Source organism: Castor canadensis, chromosome 5 (genome assembly GCF_047511655.1).
Source record: "Castor canadensis chromosome 5, mCasCan1.hap1v2, whole genome shotgun sequence".
Taxonomy (NCBI): domain Eukaryota; kingdom Metazoa; phylum Chordata; class Mammalia; order Rodentia; family Castoridae; genus Castor; species Castor canadensis.
In genome coordinates, this window is record NC_133390.1 from 12,351,008 (window position 1) to 12,373,232 (window position 22,225).

General features: G+C 40.9%; 1 protein-coding gene across 7 annotated transcripts in view; it reads left to right on the plus strand.

The window, feature by feature from the left end:
- The window catches only part of Tiam1 (TIAM Rac1 associated GEF 1), a 357,705-nt gene that overhangs the window by 125,724 nt on the left and 209,756 nt on the right, over positions 1-22,225 (plus strand). For 4 of the 7 annotated variants that reach the window (XM_074072822.1, XM_074072821.1, XM_074072827.1 and 1 more), the window contains exon 1: positions 21,359-21,538. The exons of the other annotated variants lie outside the window; for them this stretch is intronic. The gene's annotated coding sequence lies outside the window, so the exon portion shown is untranslated. Of the gene's footprint in view, positions 1-21,358; positions 21,539-22,225 lie in introns of those variants that run through there. 7 annotated transcript variants of the gene reach the window in all.

Consider the following 22,225-nt stretch of genomic DNA (forward strand, 5'->3'; position numbering starts at 1 on the left):
CCTCCATGTCCTTTGGTTCCTGGAAATGGTCTGTGTGGAGACCTGTTGCCTCTATCGTCTGATCTCCCCTCCTTCACTCCTTTTCTCCTGCCCTTCCACTTTCCTCAGCAGAAAGCAGCCAGCAGCCTCCCATTCTGACTTCTGGAATGGAATGAAAGAGTTCCTTTCTGTATAGGGAGGTTTGTTTTACACAGAGCTGCCTTTGACCAGGAAGACTCCCTTCCCCGCCCCAACCCCCAACAGATTTAGAACATAACGGGTTGGCACCAAGCCAGGAAAGGATGGCCGTAAATTGTAACTTGAACAAGGTTTCATCAGGTCTTTGTCCTGCCTTCTTATTTCTGGCAGGCAAGTCAAATCAAAGCTGCTTTGGTCAATATGACTGTAATATTTTTCATTAGAAAATATCCCACATGGACACCCACCGTCTGAAGGCATTTGGGGAGTTAACAAAATGTTCTGGAGAAAAGGAAGAAAGATTCCAAATTAATGCCAAGGAATGCTTTTAATTTATAGACAACTAGAGTGTGCAAGTGGTAAAATGTCTTGCCAATATTTTCTTTGTCTAAACTTTGGGGGGGAGGAGAAGAAAATAGATATGATTTCTGGTTCATTTTTAGAGAAAATGAGATATCTCTAAAAGATCCTTTGGTCATTCTGTTTATTTAAAATTTTCTGTTTGAAGAGAAAAGGTGATCCAAAGCCCATCTAACAAAATGTAATGCGTTTCTTTTGAGTGCCATGTGTAAACATGTTTGTATATTGATCTACTTTTCTGATTTTTTTTTCTTCCCCAAAAGAAAGGAAGTAAAAAGAGGAAAGAAAGGAATGAAGGAAGGAAGCAATTTGAAGTACAGACTCTGAACAGTGTCTTTTGATGCAGAAGGACCTGTGTAGCAATTTGGTACTTGCTGTACCTGTGACTTTGGCCAAACCAACTTTTCTTTATGTTATTTATAAAAGGATATTTATAAATTAGCACGTAGCCATAGTTAGGAGGCAGTATTTCTTCATAAACACAGCACCTACTATGTGAAAAATACCTCAAGAGTTTTAGTTCCCTTTCAGGACCATTTGGATGTTGCATGCCCGCTCTGTAGCTGAGTCCAAGGCAGACCCTTGTTGCTTCCAGGGTGGCCTTGACACAGGTCTTGCTAGAATGTTAGTATGTTGTTTATTTAATTACACACAGTGATGTCTCAGTGATTGAAGGATCCCTTTGCCTTAATCCCTTGCCATTATAAAAGGATGGTAGGAAACAGTTTTTGTTTGTTTTTCTTTAAGTTCACCATATTTATTGAGGATCAAGTTAGAGCTTGTAGTGTTGGGATAAGATTGACCACATCACTGTTGCCACACAGCTCACATTCAGAGGGCAGTAGATTGTAAAAAATCAAGTGTTAGGGCTAGAAGCATAGCCAGGTGGTAAAACTGGGTCCAGTACCTTGTACTGCAACCAAGCCAAGCCAAACCAAACCAAACCAAACCAACACAGCCCAAGTGTGTGAAAGTGGGAGTGGGGGAAGAGGACAGACACTGAGGGGCAATGGATGTTGATCTTAGATGAGGTGTTCTGGAAATAGCTCTCTCAGGAGGTAGGATCTTGAAGTGTTCATGGAGGGAGGGAGCAGCTCTCATGGGAACCAGAGAACATTCTGGGTAGAAGGAACTGAACATGTGCGGGACAGGCATGAAGGGTCAGGGAATAGGGTCACAGGCCTGCTCACCTGCAGAAGGGAGATTGAACCACAAAACAAGGCACTCAGCTTCTCTTAAGAGACTGTTAGACATGTTTTGCAGAGAAGACGGAAAATAATGGTGTATCTGTTACTTTGATTACAATTCCCATCATATCATAATTAACTGCTAGCTGTAATTATAGGACTGCCTCTAATTTAGTTTAGCACTCTGGGGACCTCTATTAGCCTATATCTCAATCAATTTCACAGCCACTGAGGGGGAAAAGCCATGATCTCATTGAATTTTAAATCTGTGGGAACATGATCCAACTCTTTGCTAGACTGCCTTGTTTTCTTTTGGTTCCTGAGGTTGTCCCCCCTCCATTCTAGTCCTCTCTGTCTGGCATGCCGTTTCAGGCATGTAGCATGTTGGCTCCTAGTTAGGACAGATTTTCATAGATAGTCGTTAATGAAAACCACACGTCTCGAATCCTTTTTAGTAACCTTTCTGATCTATGTAACAAAAATTCTCACCTGACATTCAAGAGAGCCCATGTGTCCCCTCCCCAAGACAGATGTTGGAGTCAATATTTATTCTCTCGTCTGGCACCTTTTACTACCTCTTGCCCTCTGAGTAAGTTCATTTATATAGAGAAAAGTAAATCAATTTGTTTCATCACTTGGGTCCAGCATACCTTCTCCAGTCATAGAAAACTGGTCCTCCTTTTTGCCTCTTGGGTGAGCTGGTGAATTGCTGTGTTTAGATAACCTTGGCCTCCAAGGTCTCCTTTTGTTCAGTTTTTGCTGCTGCTCCTGTGGTGAAAGCCACCCTGCCTGTGACATTGTTGCTGTGGCATGCATCCCCATTGGATGGATGGCTGCTCTCTGAAGGCAAACAGTGATCAGATGTGTGGTCAATTACTACCTCCCTTTAAGAAGTAGGGTCACCTCCAGAGAGTGTCATCTTATTAATTTTTTTTTTTTTTTTTTGGTGGGACTGGGGTTTGAACTCAGGGCTTTGTGCTTGCAAAGCAGGTGCTCTACCGCTTGAGCCACATCTCCAGTTTATTTTTCTGTGATTAGTTTGGAGATGGGGTCTTGAGAGCTATTTGCCTGGGCTGGCCTTGATCCATGATACTTCCAATTTCAGCCTCCACTAGTTAGGATTAATACTTGAGATGGGTTTAAACCCATTGTAAGTCAAGGTGTATCTGTAATAGACCAAATCAGCTTCACTACTCTAAAAATCCTCTGTGCTCTACTTAGTCATTACTTCCCCATCCTCAACTACTGTTTTTTTTTTTTTGTTGTTGTTACTGGGATTTGAACTCAGGGCCTTACCCTTGCTAGGCAAGTGCCCTGCCACTCGAGATGCACCCCGAGTCCTTTTGCTTTCAGTTTGTTTTTTAGATAGGGTCTTGCACTTTTGCCTGGGCCAGCCTCATACTTTGAGCCTCTGTTCTAGTCCTCTCACACAGCCTGTCACAGATGTGTGCCACCACTCCTGACTTCTTTGTGAGACATGGTCTCGTTAACTTTTGCCTGGGCTGGCCTTGAACCATGATTCTCCTATCTCTGCTTCCCGAGTAGCTTCGATTATAGGCGTGAGCCACCGTGTTCTGCCAACCACTGATCTTTTAAATATCTCCATCGTTTTGCCTTTTCCAGAATGTCACCAAGTGAGTATCACACAGTATGTTGCTTTTTCAGGTGATCAGTTTTACTAAGTAATATGCATTTTAGTTTCCGCCACATTTTTCTGTGGTTTGTTACCTCGTATTTCTTTTTGACTCTGAATAATATTCTATGATGTAACACAGTTTATCTATTCACCTACTGAAAGACATCTTTTTTGCTGTGCTTGTTTTGTGTTAAGACAGGGTCTCAATATGTAGCCCAGGCTGACCTTGAACTTGGGATTCTCTTGCCTTAGCCTCCCGAGTGCTGGAATAACTGGTGAGCACCACCACACCCAGCTATTGCAAGACATCCTGGTTGTTTCCAAGCTTTGTAAGTTATGACTGAAGATGCTACCAGCATTCATGTGCAGATTTGTGATTGGACATGATATAAAAATATATTTACATATCCTATACATTTTATATATTTAATGAGATTTATTACTTTCTGATTATATGAAAAACACATGCTCAAATGTATGCCATTTGGAAAAGTAAGAAGAAATCTTTAAGAATCAGTGCAAGCCTATTTATTAATTTAAGGTAACAAAATACATGACATTGTAAGTTTTCAGGAAATGTAGGACATATGGTTATATATTGTAACGGTCAGTGGTAAAGACAGGAAAGACTGAGGGCATTCCAAGTGCTGGTTGTTTCCATTAAAACTGGGTAGGTGGCTTTTTATGATACTCAACCTTCAAACAAACACTTTGCAAAAGTAGCTTTACAAAATAGCAAACTTAGCTATAAAGCAACTGAACTCCAAGCAGATACTGAAATTCTTCCCTTAAATTTACAAATACACTTTAGCAATGGTCCTCAGTGTGGGAGGAGGGTCCTGGTCACTCTCGTGGAGTGTGGCAGTTTGGCTGCTTGCAGGCTTTATGATGCCTGATGCGACTGCTTTGAGTTCTGGGAGCCACTCCTGGCAGCTTCAGGGTGAGAGGTGGAGGATGCTTCTGGGGATGTTGGGGACCGTGTTAAGCTAACAGAGTGGCAATGCCTCAAATTCAACCTCAGAAAGGACAAGAGGTATGGCTCAAGTGGCAGAACACCTGTTTTGCAAGTGTGAAGCCCTGAGTTCAAACCCTAGTCCCACCTAAAAAATAAAAAGATAAAAGAAAAAAGTAGTCGGCCCCTGAATCCTATTGCTTTTCACTTCTCATTTTTAACAAATTGAACAAAACCTGACTCAACTGAAAGATGTCTTCTTACCAACTTAAGTTAAAAAATAATTAAATATCTACTATGTCTGGTGGATGAAGGCATGTCGGGAGAATGGTTCAAATGATGGCTCATGTAACCTTTGTATAAATATATAGCAGATTTCAATCAAGCTAACACATTGTAAAATAAGACATGTTTTATTTTCCTACTTTGACAAACTTTTATGATGACCCAGAAATCTAGATTTAGATGTACAATTGTTAGACTCCTTGGAATCCCACAAGAAATGTCAGATGAGGGAAAGTCAGCCTCAACTCACGATCCATCCTTATCCTGCCATCCCTGGCTCCATCTGGGACACTGCAGTCTACACCAACTGACTCCCTCCCCAAACGCACACGTGACTGCCTGCATCACAGTAGCACACTTGTGGCGCCATCCCCTGCTGTGGTAGGAAAGGAAGAGGAAAGATTCAGGAGAATGAAAATCATGCCTCGGTTTTACATCATTCATTTTTTAATCAAAACTGAACTGAGTATGTCGATCATACCTTTGCCAGAGAACTGGACAGTGAGGACAAGAAAGAGTGATTTCCCCAAACATCACTCATGTGCTCTCGCTCTTGCTTTAGGAAGTTTCTGTGCTCTCTTAAAAAAATTGATGTAAGAAGATTTTTAAAGAAATAGTTGAAAGCTGCAGAGAAAGTGAGACATTCCAGGGCTTCCCCACTGCTGGAAATATTGCTGATTCCTGAATATAATGAAATAAATTTGTCATGTTGGATGTAATGGGTGCCAGAGCACAGAATTAAGGGCCGCAAAACTCCAAGAGGAGGCCTGGTGTTTATAGTTATAAATATGTACTTTAGGAATTGATTTATATAGAACAGTGCCCGTGCTAAAATAGATAAATTGAAGCTTGTTCTCACTAAGTAGGTTAGACAGTTTATCAAATATTGTTTAAAATCTCTCCCTCCCTCCCTTCCTCCCTTCCTTCCTCCCTCCCTCTCTCTCTAGAGATTGAAAATAAGAGATTGAATGGTGGTGTTCATAGCAGGGGTTGACCAGTTGGCCAGAATGTAAAATGTATCTTGGACGTGCCCAGTGCACACACAAGTCAGCAATTCCTTAGGACCCGAGGGCCAAATTTTGCTGCTCTTTTTTTGTTTGATCTTGAAGCTAAGTAGGTTTTGTAGTTTTAAGTGGTTTGAAAAAAAAATCACAAGAATAGTAGTCTAATAATATGGAAAAATTGTATGAGATTCAGATTTCAGTGTTCTTGAATAAAGTTTCATTGGCACACAGCCACACCTATTCGTGTGTGTTTGCCTGTGGCAGATTTCACACTTTGTGGTGGAGTTGACTAGGTGCAGCAGAGAGCATATGGCCTGAAAAGCCTAAAATAATTACTATGTGGCCCTTCACAGAAAAATTTTCTTTTTTTTAAAAATTAAATTTATTTTTAACTGGTGCATGAAAGCCTAAGAATTGTATGTTTTCTGAACCCCTGTTTAGCTGCTCTGCTGGCAGCCTTCTTCCCTACCTTCCTTTAGTTTCTTTTACTCTAAATGTGTGTTTAAACATCAAAGTTAGGTAATGTTTATCTAGTGCTCTCTCTCTCTCTCTCTCATGGTGCTGGGGATTGAACCAGGGGGTTGCACATGCAAGGCAAGTGCTCTGCCATCTGAACCACACTCTCAGCCTTTCTGTTTTTCAGTTCCTCAGTTTATTTCATCTTTACCATAACTCTGTGGTGTGGATATTATACTATTCCCATTTTATACATGAAGAAACTGCAGCCTTGAAAACACAGTTGGCCTTTGAGATGGATTCAATGGCAGGCAGCCTGGTTCCCTGCACTTCCTTCCCCTGCCTTTTGGAGCTCAGTTTCATTTATTTATGTGCTTTTTCATGGTGTTTGCCATATTTGCATAGCAGAGTTGAGTGTGTGTTTGCATTTAGTTGCTATGAATACATTTTAAGTTCACACTGAAGGATAGTCATACTGATGAGCTGGAACATGGTTTCCCATGGACTCCCTGGAATGGTTGCTTGTTTCTGTAGTGGTAGGTGTAGCAATGTGCTGCCTACTCGTGTGGGACCATTGGCTCTTCTTGACCTTTTTCTGGAACCAAGGGTAGGATGTTTCTTGACTTTGATTTTGAAATTGAAATCAAACTCAAATTACATGTTTCTGAAGTACAAAAGACCACATGGAATAATTCAAAGAAGTTGGAAAAACATTTTAAATTTAGGGACCTCCCCCTTGGACCTTTGACATATTTTTCATTTGATGATGTATTCCCTTGACTGCTTCTGTGTCCAGTAGCCCATTCAGATACTAGGTCTTTCCTTGAGTATCATAAGTGCTGTACTCTTTCATTCATCTTGAACCTCATCTCTGCCCAGTGCTATGCTGGGTGCAGGAGATCTGTGGACACCACATGACATGGGGCCCAGAGTGAGCTACAGAATACGATCATCAGCCAGAAAATGTCTTCACTGGCTCTACTGAGCTATTGTCAACTTGCTTTGCTCCTCCAGTGCTGGACTGAGTCTGATAAATTTTGAAGCAGCAGGTCCTGACAGATAGAGGAACAGCTGTCAGTTCAGGAAACCTGTCCATTGGCCCAGATCGTTTTCATGGTTTTGCTGTTTTATAACCTTGGAAACGTTTCATTTTCCACTCCAGGTTTTTATTCTGAAAGGTGGAAAATCACAGCAAATGAAGCTGATCGTAACAACGTCAAGTGCCCAGGTGCCATAATGAGTTCTGAGTTGCATTTCTCATGCTTCCCGTTTGCAGGAACACATCCTGTTGCTATGTCACCTTATGATGCAGTTATGATTTATGAAGGTGGATGGAGACAGTGTAACACCTGCAATCTGAGGTAGAGACAGGAACTTTCCTGGAACCGGCCCTGGAAATGATAAGTTTAGTGAGGTGGGGTGAACATGGCGGACAGGGCCAGTGTCAGTTCCGGGCCCATCTTAAAATGCATTTGGAGTTGGTTTGTAAGGTGGAATCAAAGAAGTGCAGATGTGTGATGAGGCACCTGGACAAGATTCATCCTTCCAACTCTCGAGTCCCTGGGAGCGGACAGATAGCCCAGGGTTGGACGCCTAAGAGGTGCTCGCCAAGCATCATGGGCCTGACAGTGGGTACTGGGTCCTCCCAGTGGCCCATGGCACTGGAGAGCCGCTGTACATTTAGAGAGAGTGCTGTGATTAAAACTTTAAGTTTATGAAAGGGGTACTTACGTTTTATACTTTAAAAAAAAATTTTAAGTTGATATGACCTGCCAAGTGTTTTACACTTTTGAAAGACGTTTATATACTGAGGAACATGGTTTAACCATATAGTATTTCATAATAATTTTCATTTTCTTATTCAAAATACAAAACCACAATTCTTAAACCAATAATGTAGCCTGGGCAGCTATTTTACATTATTTAGAGTCTCATGCTTTCATTAATTTAAAAAGTTATTTGCTGTGCTTTTTTGTAGTAAAGACTTTGAATTTTACTATCCTGGTTTTATTTGCTTATTATTTTTTTTCAAATGGGGTCTTGCTATGAAGCCTGGGCTGAGTTGAAACTCAGTATATAGCCCAGGCTGACCTCAAACTCACTATCCTCCTGCCTTGGCCACTTGAGTGGTGGAATTACAGGCCTGAACCACCACACCTGGCTGTTATCTCGTTTAAGAGATAGTAAGTTGACTAGTAATCTTTTCTTTTTTTTAAGGTAGTCCTGGAGTTTGAACTCAGGGCTTCATGCTTGCTAGGCAGTACTCTACTGCTTGAACATTTGTCTTACAGACTTTATTTGGTGTGCAGCGTGTTTCTCATTAGTTGTTCCTTCAAAGAACAGTGTCATTGGAGCTACTCAGTCTTTGGGGAAAAGCAGACCAAAGAGTTTTCAGGAGCTGTGGAGGCGTCTGGTAGCTAGTGTTAGAGATGTTGACATTGGAGAATTTATGTATTTGGTTTTCCATTGTAACTTGGTTAATATACGGTTAATCTCTGTGTTCTTCCCTCTGTGGTATGACTCTGAGCAGTATGCTTTTTGTCACCTGGGATGGTAGGCAGTAGCTTCCTGTGATTGTAGGCTGTGGTTGCCTTGTCATTTCGTGGTTTTTTTTCATACAGAAACACAATGTACTGATCAAAGCTAGGGCTTCTAGCTTCACTGATCTCTGGGGTTTGTATACAAGTTAGTCCAAGTGTCGAATGGGAGGTGTGCTTCTTGTTTTGTTCCTCTCCTTCCCCTCTTTTAGTCTCTGATGCAAACTTTTCCGCTTGACCCAGTTTAAATGTCTGCACCTGCACAAATCTGTTTTTTGCAGTGTATTCTTGGCTTTGTCTTTGTCATTTCAGGCTGCTATAGTGAAACCTTACAGACAGGATAGCTTACACAACAAACATTCATGTTCCACAGTTCTGGAGGTTGGGAGTTCTGAGATCAAAGTTCTGGCTGATTGAGTTCCTAGTGAGGGCTCTCTTTCTGTCTTCCTGTCTTTTCTCTGTATCCACTTGTGGTGGGGAAGGACCATCTGTCTTGTTTGTCTTTTTTATAAGGGCACTAATCCCATTCATAAGGGCTCCATCCATGTAATCTAATTACTTCCCCAAGGCTTAATTTACAAATAACCTTACATTAGGGTTTTGTATTTTAACCTATGAGTTTGGAGGTGGGGGAAACACATTCGTTTTACATCTGCTTTACTATGGCAGCACAAAACAGTCTGCTTGGTGTCATAATTGACGGGGAGAACTGCATGCATTATGTGTGTTCTCACAGGCTTGGTTTATTACTCACAAATCCTTGATGGTTTTGTTGTTATTTAGCTACCTATAAAGTTGTGAACTGAATGTTCTTCTGTGCCAGATACTTGCTTAGCAGTTTCTGTGAGTTACCTCATTTATTTTGTACAACACACTGATATGAGGGACATCATAATTTTCCTCAATTTCTCATATAGGAATTGAGGTTCATAGAATGATGATGATCCAAGGTCATTCAGCTTCTGAGTGGTGGGTTGGGACTCACACCTAGTTCTGGTTTTGTCCCTAACTGATCTGTTGTAATTGTATTGAATTAACTGCAAAGATTACTGCACAGAAGTTTTGTGTGTGTTAAATTTAAGATTTTGACCCATATTTTGATGAGCTCGAAAAACTAGGGTATTACACACATTCATTTTCTTTAGACAATGACTGGTAATAGATTAATTGTCCAATATATCTTTAAAAATACATTTATGTATGCTGCACATTTAAAGTGTACAATTCAATCATTTTTAGTGTATTGGCAGTTTCACCACCATCCCACAGGCATTTTTAGAACAAAAGAAAGTCTGTATCCATGACCAGTCATTCTGTGTTTCCTTCTAAACCTCCTCACCCAATCCCCGAGCCTGGACAACCATTCACTTACTTTGTCTCTGTAGATTCGTGTGTACTGGACATTTATCCAAAGGAAGTCATGTAATGTATGATCTTTGTTATTGACTGATTTCACTTAGCATGGTGTATTGAAGGTTCACCATTTTGTACCATCTATCAGTACTTTGGCTGTTGAAGATTTCATTCTATGACTGTTGTTCATTTTATTTTTCCAATCATCAGTTGATGGATGTTTGGGTCATGCCTCTTTTTGGGTGGTCCAGTTTGTACTGCTGTGAAATATTTGTGTGCAATTTTTGTGGAGGTGTAAGTTTTCACTTCTCTTTGGTATATACCTAGGAGTGGAATCTCTGACTTCCATGGTAACTCCAGTCTTAATCTTTTGAGGAACTGCCAGAGTTTTCCAAAGCAGCCACTTCATTTTGCATTCCCACCAGATGTACGCAATGGTTCTCATTCCTCTGCATCATCACCAACACTTGCTATTATCCGTCTTTTTGATTATAACCATTCTAACAGTGATTTTCATTTCCTTAAAGGTTAATACTGTTGTGCGTGTATTTTTTTCAAGTGACTTAACTTCTGAATATAAACTGTGGTGTGTGTTTTTTGAGCTAAATCATATCTGTGCTGGTGTTTGACATTTTCTGAAGACTCCCTTTACTTTATAATAAATCTACCCATATCCGTTTGGAGTTTCGGGTTGCATGTCTGCCTTGCCCTTGCAAAGCACACCATTTTAAAAACAGACATTATTCATTAGCACTGATGCCCAGTTGTGTGGCAGAAGCACAAGTGGGAGGAAGATGCAGTGGATTGGGGAGACCAACTAGAGGTGAGAGTAAAACAGGTAATGGGGCTTGAGGTCTTGGAAAATATACCTTCCTGGGGGAGAGCATAGATACATGTGGGCTGCCTTTGAAATTGTGGGAGCATGCTGAAAGAGTGTTGATTAACTCTAGCAAGACAGATTGCTCCAATTGTCAGAGTAACTATTGTGGTAACTTAGATGGGGACTCACTTTCTACCCCAGAATACGGTTTCTGTGTTTGGTAGAACTTCTCTTTGCAAATAATACAAACAACTCAAGAACATGAAGTTTTATTTTTTCTTTGTTTTGGTTTTGATTTTAAAAACAAGGTCTTGTTGTGTAGCCCAAGTGCCTCAAACTTGAGGTTTTTCTTCTTTAATCTCCCAAGTGCTGGGATTACAGGCATGGACCATCATGCTTGATATGCTGTTTTCCAAAGATGTAAGGTATCTCCTAGACATTATGGATAGTTATATATCAGGGATTGTTCTAGATGGTAAGTTCATCAGGATTCTTGATTCTTTGGTCTTCTTTGCTCGTCTTGTTTCTGCTCTTCTATGTCATTTTGTTTCCTGCCAAGTTTAACTACTTTTTTCTTGTTTTTGAATCAACTCAATCAAATTGTGACTGCTGACCCTTCATGAACTGGAATAACACATTTTAATGGCTGACATTTAGGGTCTTCAGTATTGACTCTAAATAACTTTGGCAGGCCAGGATGGTAGGCAGAGACATGTTGAGTAACACTAAAAAGGCAGGAATGTCATGTCCTCCTGAGTTTGGAGAAAATAAGAAAAAAGACACTGCTGTGCCCATGCAGAACAGAGAAGGGTTGACTTGGCGTCTGTGTGGTTAGAGGATGATGTGGTCACTCCATATGAATGAATCCATCTGTGGACAAGGGAAGCATGGCCTCCTGGTGCCATTTTGGGGCAGTCCAGCCCTTCAGAGCTGTGTCTGCCTCTAAGGCCAACATTTTAGAAAGTAGATGTTTAGAAAGTAGAACAGTCAGAGTGGCAGAACCAAAAGGGTGTAAGCTGTCCTGTGGAGGAGTAAATAGTAAAGGGAAGCCCAATTACCTCCTCCATGATCTGAAGGGGTGCTGTACAGAAATGGTAGAGTCCTGTCCTGGGTTTCTCTAGCAAATGAGAGTGTCAGAGAAGCATCTGTTTTTCATCATACTAGTCAGTTTTCTGTTGCTAATGCCTTAATACTATAGACTTAAGTTTTAAAGAAAACTGGGTTACTTTGGTTCATGGTTCTGAAGATCCATGGTTGAGGGGTCACATATGGTGATAGCCTTCTTGCTAACAAGTGACATAGGGCATCACATGGTGAGTGACAGGAGTGTCTGCTTATCTCCTCTCATAAAGGCACCAGGTTTTGATCATTGGGCTCCACTGAGATGACCCTGTCAAACACCCCCAAACCCCAGCCCCAAGGACCACCTTTAAATATAAATTAAGATTCCATCCTCTTCATACCTCACAATAGAGGGTAAATTCCAACACGAGTTTCAGAGGGGTCAAACCAGGCTCATACATGCTTTGAGCTGCCTAAAGTTTGGTGCTTCCTAGTTTGGAGTCACATTACTTACTAATCACCTAGGATGTTGTAGAGGATATGATAGATTTCCTTTTCACTTTCAGACCCGTTGAATGTGGCACTAGTCACCTTGTAGGCATTTCAGTTGGGCATTTCAATCAGATATGGTAGCAATATGAGAGAAGTGTGCCTTCTAACATATGTTGTTTTCACATGAATAACTCACATTTCTTAGTATGGGAAATGTTCTTTCTGTATTCTTTGAGGCCTACTTTATATTTCAGCCAGCTCTCCACCACCCAGAAAGCCTATCGCTTGACATCTCCTCCTCCTTCTGCTGCATACGTATTTGGGGAAACATTAATTTTGATGGTAACCTAAGCAAAATGCAATTAGGGAAATCTCGTGCCAACCACTCATCTGCACCAATGTTTGCCTTCATTAGTGTGCATAATCAGGAGTTTGCTTTAAAACCTGCATGACCTTTCCTGTGAAAACGTGAAGGGGAGAGGGGGCTGAGAAAGACTTGTGCCCCAAATGCAACAAAATGCAAGAAAGGATCCCAAGGAGCCCGAGAACACTCGTGCTTGGGGGAGAATCATGTTTTCATGATTGCTGATAACAGTCAGAGACTCGGAGCTTATAGCAGAGCTGGTGTGCAAGTGTGCACGTGTCTACATGCATGCATGGATGTGTACATCCATTCATGTGTGTATTTTAGCTCTGTAGGGAAAGCACAGTTAAGGAAATAGAGAATAGACATTCTCAAAATGAAAAGGGAACCATGTGGCACTGCTATTTGTGAGACATTTGAGGATGTAGACAGCAATAGTGGTGAAATGGCTCTACTTTTTGTTTTATTCTTGCTAAGCAGATTTGAAAGCGAAGCTGAGTGGCTATGTTTTCTTACTCTGTGGGCTCTTTTGATGGCACAGGGTATGAGGGATCGACTTAGTGTCTGGCTTTTTTGAAATTTTGTAAAAACATAAATTCCATATACATGATGAAAGTAATTTTTCCCTGGCTATATTTGAATGATCCTGGTGGAAAGTTTGAAAAAGAGAGAAAATTCACCCCCTGTTGAAATTCCTGCTGATATTTTGGTATTTTCTTCTTTCATTCTTTTCTTTTTTTGGTGGTACTAGGGTTTGAACTCAGGGCTTCATACCACTCCTTCAGCCCTCTTTCTTTTCTTCTTCACTTTGGCATATAAACACATACAACTTGGAGATATGTATACAAAGACATTCACAAAGGCATGTACATTTTTACGTACAAATAACCATAATTACTGAGATACAGATGGTCATGTTGTTTTTGTTACAACGCTGGTGGTAAGTTGAAGTTAGATTTTTTTTCCTCCTGAACAGTACATTTCTGATATTTATCTGAAATCTTTGTCAAAGCCAATCCCAAACTTCTCAGGATATTATGTAGAAGAATCTAAAGAATAAAAAGCCCAAATGAGCAGTGGCTCAACTCAAGTGGTAGAGTGCATGCCTAGCAAGTGTGAGGCCCTGAGTTGAAACCCCAGTACCACAAAAAAGAAAAAAGAAAAGAAAAAAAAGCCCAAATGAAAAGTTTAATGGTAGGCACTTTTTTGTTTTGTGTAGAAAATATCAAGAGAATTCTAGATCTGTGTTAAATGCTGAAAAATCTAGGGCATTCGTTATAAAATGAAGACCAGAAATTTCACCCTTTTCTTGGCAGTTCCTGAATTTTTCTCTGCTTCTCCTTATCCTCTAAACCTAGGTTAAATTAAAAATAAAGCTTTAATCTTTTTCTTGAGGGGAGCAAAAGATATTTAAAGTGATTTAATGATCAGTGGAATAACTGATACTAGCTTTTCTTTTGTGAGCATATTTGAGAATTATCAGTTGACTGGTTGTAGCTTTAAGTCCAAGAAGTGTTGAGTGAATAATTTCTGGGAACCAAATCCTGTGCCATATTGCTTTGGGGAAATTCATCTCCCTGCTGAGGACCTACTGTTTTCCTTCCAGCTCCTCAGCAGGGAGACAGCTCTGACAAGATGGGCTTCTTAACAGGGCACAGTGATGATGGGAACAGGTAGAGCTGTATTGGAGTCTCAGGGTGGCTCAGGTTTCACAGCCCTTCCTGTTCCTGAGCATCTCTTTTTCTACCCTGAGATTCAGGGCAATTTAGGAGAGATATGGGACCCTTTGGTTCCAAAATCTGGAACAGAGTGTATGCATGAGGTTACTAATCTTCCCCAGAGGGTTCCAATGTTGTAAAAGGAGAGCGCTCCAGTAGGCCTGTAGCTGGGTGCATGGAGAATATTCCATGTACATAGGTGTACAGTGGGACTAAGAAAGGGAGCCAAGAGGCTTTTGAGAAGAAACAGTCAAAACTGAGGAAGGAAAACTGAGAAGCTGTAGTAGACAATTGATTGTCTGCCGTGCTAGTCTTCTTTACCTCACTGTGATGGAAAATACCCTAGATAAACAACTTAAAAGGAGGAATAGTTTATTTTGGCTCATAGTTTCAGAGGTTTCACTCCATTGCTGATCCATTGTTTTTGGGGCTGTGGTGAGGCAGTCATCATGGTGGGAGCACATGGTAGAGAAAGCTGTTTGTCTCATGGCAGTGGGGGGAGAGAGAGAGAGACAGACAGACAGAGGGAAGGAGGGAGGGACAGGGAGGGAGAGAGGGAATGGAGTCACACCCCTCATGACCTAACTTCCTTCCACTAGACCCTATCAAAGGTTCCAATACCTCCCAATCATTCCATGGGCTGGGGACCAAGCCTTTAACACATAGACCTTTGGGGACACTTATTTTACCCAGTGATCATTTCCTGTCTTCTTTTTGTCAGCACCTATATGACTTGTAGGAGCTACCCCTGCCTGTTGCACACTGGCCAGGCAGTTTGTGGGGTATTGATTCTACAGCCAGTGTTGGCATTCTTCACTGTTCTAAGCCCCAGTCAAATTGGGCTTGAAACGCACCCAAACTTTTCTATAATAGGTACAGAATTCAAGTGAAAAGGTCTCAGAAGCAGTGTATGTTTAGATATCAGCAGGGGTGAAGCCATTCAGACTGACAGCTGTGGTAGGGGTGGGGTTTGGTGGCCTTGGTCAGCCTTAAACATGAGGAAGAAGAGAGAAACAAAGAGAGGGAGCTGACGTTTATGATGGTGCCTAGAGTGTATGTGGGAGAAAGAGTCAGAAGGGAGGGAATGAGGGCAATAAACAGCTGGGGTTGCAGAGCCAAAGGAGGGACTTTGATTTAAAAGATGGGGAGAAATAAATATATTTATGTAGCCAAATCGCTAAATTTGATCATTTTTCTTAAATTATGTTCCTTCAGCCCATTAGCCTTCACCTCAAAAATCAGCATCTTTGCAAATGAGCTCATTAATATTCTTCTCATCTTCACTACTGTCTTTTGAAAGATGAAAAATTCCTGAAAATATCCTGCTTCTCTCTCTTTTCTTTTATTCTTGTCTCCCTGCCATGGTCTTTGGTCCTTTCTGCAGTTCCTTCCACATGTTAGGTGCTCGACAAATATTTTTTAGAAGAGTAAACTAAGGTAGTTTTGTATCTTGTAGGTCACCTTGGTTCATTGAATCTCCAGCTACCCAGTTTCTCAGACCTCCTCCCCCTCTCTTTTGTCTCTCTCTTCCTCTCTGTGCCTGCAGTCTCAATTTAGATTTCTGTCCTGTCTTGTCTCACCACTCTCCACGGTTCTCCAGTTTGGTAAGCAGGGGTTGACCATGGCTACCACTCTAAGGCCCTAAACTCTTCCTATTTCTTATTGGATATTCAAACCTTTCAGCTTATGCTGAGCAATTTTGAGTCACAACTCATAGATTTCTTAGACTAGCATAGCTAGCCTCTGACCACTGGCTCAAGTCCTGTTTTTGGAAACCTCAGCCAAGGCATGTCATATTATGTCTTCCTGCATTTTTAATGGGAGAAGAAAGTCACTAACTTTAGGCACAATAAAAATGATGAGAGAGTGAATGAGATGTGTTCCCCTCCCTTCCCCCCCCACAGGAGGCTGATCAAGAAGATAATGATACTCTAATTGGAGAGCTGGGGTGTCACCCAGACTACACAGTCAAGTTTCATCTCCTGCCCTAAGGTTGCTTTAATTTTTTTTAACATGTCTGCAATTGAATAATTAAATTTCCAGAATAATTGTTAAAGTGAACTTGCTTTGGAAAGAACTTAAGTTGACATAGGCAGACTCTGCAAATATGGCGCTCACTGTAGAATGTAGAACCCTGAGAACTTCCTTTGACTCAGTCATGTTGAAGTGTCCTTCAATGAATGAATCTGAGAGAGTCTTGGAGAACCTAGGATTCAAAAGAGTCTTAAGAGAACCTGAGGGATTAGAAGGATTAACCTATTTTTACCCTTGCTGTTTTCTTGTCTGATGACAACTCTATAAGTGAGGAACATAGGCAGGGTGCCAGGAGATCTTGGTAAGAGCCATTCCACATAGACTGGCCTGTTAAACAGTAGTATCAGGACCTAAGTGGTTCAATCCTTGGTTCTCTTTCAGGTTGAAAACCTGTCTTTTTTTTTTTGGAGAAGTGTTGCTTTTGTTCCCTTATCCCACTGGAAAAAATATTTTGAAGGAACTAAACCCATGCAAGAACAAATTGTCATGCAGTAACTCTGGGATGTGTATGGGAGCTGTCATTACTCCATCTCATGCACCGTCTAGCCCTTCTTGTAGTGACCCCTTGGAAAATGGGTGGGTGAATTCCTCAACCTCCCTTGGCCTGACTTTGTTGTAAAGAGAGGAGGGAGACACCAAATGTGCACTTGGCCTCTGCCTGGATTTATGTTCTGGGAGTCTGTGGAACCAGACAGGAGCCAGTCCTGGGCCTGAATGATAAGGAAAATTGGCAGAAGTGGCCAGAGGTCCTCAAATCAAATAAACTACAGAAACTCCAAGGCTTTCTTTTGCACTATGTTGACCACACATATGTTTCCAATCACAGCTTTGTGAAATATAAACTAAAACTCTCCAAGTGCTTATATTGAAGTTGTTGTCAGGAACTTCTGGTTATTGGTCAGAAAAAAAAGGTCTGGGAATTTGGGCTGACAGGGAGCATGATAATTCCAGATTTTGACTCTGGTGCTGGCACTGAGTTACTGCTCTGAAGGCCCCCTGTAGTGAGTGCTAAACTCACATGGCCACAAACTATGGAGGCCTCAGAGGTCAGTGAGTTCAGGGACTGGAGAGGTGGCTGCAGGCCCTGTTTTAGGTCTTGTTGCTATGGCCCAGTGCCACCAGATTTTTCTTTCTTTCTTTTTTTTTCAGGAGAAGTCGGAAATCCCAATTTTTATGTGAAGTCTTATTTTTAAATGTTGGATCAAAAAGGAAGTTACATTTTTTAAAGCAGTCCACAGTCCAAACAAAATATGTCTGCAGGCCACACACACCCTCGGCCCACCCGGAGGCATTTTCTGGATGTACAGGCCACGGTATTTCTTGTACATACTTTATTTTAAAAACCTTTATTTTATGGATGATTGCAAACATTCATCAGTCAAGAAAATAGTATAGTAAGTCCCTCATATAAACTCTCACGTACTTCTCACAAGCTTTGTGGCCAATCTGTTTTCACCCAAAGTCACCACACACACACACACACACACACACACACACACACACACACAGAGGACTGTTTTGATGCACAGCACAGATCCGTGTCATTTCATCTGCAAATATATTAGCATACATTACTAAAAGATAAAATAAAACAGTCACATTGCCTACACCTCTTGATACACATTTACTCTTACCTCATAACATTTTTTATCTGGATCCTGGTGTTTTGAACCATGATCCAGATAATCTCCATATACTGTTTTATCCATTTGTCTGGTGTCACAAACAAAAGACACCTGTGAACTAGGCAACTTAGACGCAACAGAAACTGCTTTCTCATAGTTCTGGGGGCTGGGAAGTCAGATTTGAAGTTGGATGAGGGCACAAATCCTGGGTCATAGATGGCTCTTTTCACTGTGTCCTCATGTGACAGAAGGGCACGGTCTCTCCTTGATCTCTTTTTATAAGGATACCAAGTGCCTCACAAAGGCTCTGCTTCCTAATACTGTTGTCTTGGGGGTTAGGATAACAAAATAAGAATTGACCATGAGGAGGAGACTCAAAACTATGGCACCCTGTAACTGATGCCTTCAGTCTCCTATCAGTTCCCTGCTGCCGTGGTTTGAGTGTGCCCCTCAAAGTTCAGGAGTTAGAACCTGAATCGCTAGTGTAACGGTGTGAAGTTAGGACCTATAAGATGATTAGGTCATGAGGTTTCTGGCCTCATGAATGGATTAATGCTTTTACTGTATTCTGATAAAAAGGATGAGTTTGATCCCCTTCCCATCCTTCCTATCTTCCATTGTAGGATGATGCAGCAAGACAGCTCTCATCTTGTTTGACCATGGATTTCCTTGCCTCCAGAACTATAAGAAATAAATGTCTCTTCTTTTTAAATTAATTACCCAGTCTGTGGTATTCTGTTACAGCACCACCAAGAAAGCTAAGTTATCCTCTATCCTCTCTCTCTGTTTATTTTTCTTCATACTTTGTTGCTGTTGTTGCAAAGTTCAGATCTTTTGCTTTGCAAAGTTTCCCTGATTGTGGATTTTGTTCATTTTGTCACTATGGGTTTGCCCAAGAGTTAAATGATAATGAATGTCTTTAGTTTTATAGCATAGGAGAGTCAAGATACTTCTATTTTGCCTTACTTTCTTCCTGCTACCATTATAAGTTCCTGTCTCATTGTGTTTTTCTCTTTGTAACCTGACACAGCTAAAGATGTGCCTAGTATTCATTTCCCTTTACAAGTAAAAATATACTGAGGATGACCAAATTTCAGCTCTTGTTAGCCTGTACCTGGCTCTTGGGATCTATTCATGAATCTGTTGGAAACTTGGATGCTTTCTTAAAGCTTTTCTCTACATTGTTATGTGAAATTTTGGTTCCTATTTTTAGTTTTTTAGATTTCTGGCAGCAAATACGAAGACTTCATATTAATTTTGGATCAGAATATTTTGGATTTGGAGCAGCTCAGCTAGCTCAAATGAATAATATGTTGAGCTACACACAGTAACAAATTGCAGAAACACTTCACCTGGATTTTTGGGAGAAGGTTATTTGGAAAGCTTAAAATCAATTATTTTGAAATATTAAAGCCCTTGTAAGAGCGGGGGAGCACTAAGAAACAAAACAGGACGTTATTAGGATGTCATCAATGTTTTCCCTTAAAGTTTTTCATGAAGTTAAAATAATTGGTGAGCTTAATTTGCTAAGTTACCTTTCAAGTTGGGTTCAGTCCCTTTAACATGATGTAAATAATCGAGTTTGTTTTCCTCTAGAGAGTGTTTCAAGGTTAATTTTGAAAATGGGAAATTTTACGTGAAATTTCCAATAATGCTGAGACATATCCCATGAAAATTGATGGTCTGGCCTGTTGGATTTCAGAAGATCAACTCACTGAAACAGAATGTCAGCTTTTCCTCTTCGGGTCTTCATTTGTGGTCCATAAAGCAGCTCAGAAAAGATAAACAACCAATAAAGTAGTATTGGTCCATGATTGTCAATCAGATGTCATTTAAAGTTTAAACATTATAATGAAGTGGCCCACAAAGATGCAGAAAATGCCAACACACAAGGACAAACATGTAGCTTCTGTGAGCAGTGAGCTGGTCCATGGCTGCAATGTAATGAAGCATGGAGGTGCTCAACCAGCGAAGAAATGGAGTATTGGTACCTTAGCTGATAAACAAATAGATGCCTTTGGTTATGTAGTCTTCAGTGCTAGGCTGAATGCACAAGGCCCATGAGCTTTTTTGGGCTCCTCCTGTTGTTACAGGAGTTTTAGGTCTAACTTCCTGGGTTCCTTAGGTCAGGTTTAACCACTCACCCCAATATGCCTACAAAAGAGACAAGTAATGGTGAAGGTCAGAGAAAGGTTTAGTTGATATGGCACAGATTCACTATGGTAGGACATAAGATAGCATTTCAGCTCATCTTCCCTGTACAGATATCTGCTTTAAGTTTAAATAGAGAGGGAAGAATTGGGGGTGGAGAGAGGTATGTGTAATTATTAAACAGCCTCAGTCATAGGTGCATTCCAGTGTCATTCATGGTGGCTACAGACAGTCTGGTAGCTCTTCATCTCAGGATTAGTCAGGTGGTGATCTTGTCACAATAATAAGAGTCACTGCTACCTGGCTGGTAGCAGGTGATCTGTCCTGAGAGGTCTCTGCTGTTTCTTTCCTTAGGGAAAAATTTCCATTCTAAAGATGTTATCAATTAGTTCTATCTGTCCTGGAACTCAAAATGATCACAGGAAAGGGAGACTCATCCAGAATGGAGGCAGAGATGCCAAGCTTCTCTCTGCTTTCAGTTTCATGGGCCCAATAGGGAGTCAGTGGTTTTCAGCAAATGCAGCTTTTGAATACCTGCTATACTGCCTGTGGCTTTTAGTAAGAAAAAAGAATTCTTGCCAAACTTATTAGATGAGTAAGTTTGGTTTGAATACCAAGGTGTTCAGGTTCAGTTGCTATGGACATTTCTTTTCAAAGAAAAAGAATACCATACAATGTAATATGGAGAGCCAGTTGATTCCATTATGTTATTTTGGTCTGTTTGCCTAGGTATTTCTTTTCCCACTTTTTTGGCTAGGAAATGAAGTCTTCATGCAACTTGACTTTAGATCAAGCACAAACTTACTGACAGGTCTAGGATGGAAAGGCAATATTGGCACTGTGTAAGCTCTGTGCCCCATTTTCTGTTCATCTTTGTAACAACAACAACAACAACAACAACAACAACAAAATACTGCTGACTTGTTCTATGAGGGCTGTGATGGATGAGGGGTATGGGTACAGTTTGAAAGACCCTATCTTGAAAAAAAAACCCAGCATACAAAAAAGATTAGCAGAGTGGCTCAAGTGGTAAGAGCACCTGCCTAACAAGTGTGAGGTCCTAAGTTCAAACCTCAGTGCCGCCATCAAACAATTTTTTTTCCAATAAATTATTTAGAAAGAATCTCTATGAATGTTCTTTTCAGCAGACTTCCTGGGAAACGTACGGATATTATAGAAGAAGACTATAGGGTATGGCTATACAGTGCTCACTATGAAGATGACATTGAGCTTTCTCCTGATGGATGATCTGGATGGATGGATGGCAAATAAAGGGAACAGGCTTGTCTTAGTTCACTTCTTTTGGCTTTAACTAAGTACCTGAGGTGAGTTGATTTATAAAAAAAAGAGGATGAATATAAGTTAAATAACATCTGTGAGGCCATGGGAAGAATAAGCTATGTTTTTCTGGTAGTTTATAGTGGAACAAGCTAAGAGTCGCTCTGGTAAAGGACAAAATCCAGCTCCAGGGTAATGTGTACAGTTTACATTCTATGATTTTTATCAGCTGTCTTATAGGAATGACCTTCCTGGCTGTGATCGCAGCAAGTGGGATGACTTGTAGCTGAGGTAGTCACTCCTGGATTGCCCTTCCTGATCCCCTTTGATAGTGAAATCTTATGGCTATCAGGATGTGTGACTTGATTCAGAAACTATGTACCAAGCACCTGTTTGTTCCATGTACTATGACAAGTACTGGAGGTATAGAAATATGTGACACATGGACCTTGCCCACGGGGGCTTAGTGTAGCCTAGTGGTGAGACAGAAACATCATTACGTACTTGGAGACAGGGAAATAAATACAAAAGGAGAAGTACATGCAAAGTGCAGAGTAGAAAATGCCTGCTGTATTAAAGATCTTTTCTCCTGGTCATTATCCTGAGTGGGGCTAGATCTTGAGTTTTCAACTTCAGATCTGAGGGCCAAATCTTGCTGGCTTTCTGTGTTTGTAAAGTTCTTGAAATAAGAATGCCTCTATGTTTTTAGGTGCGTGGGAGACAAAAAATCAGAA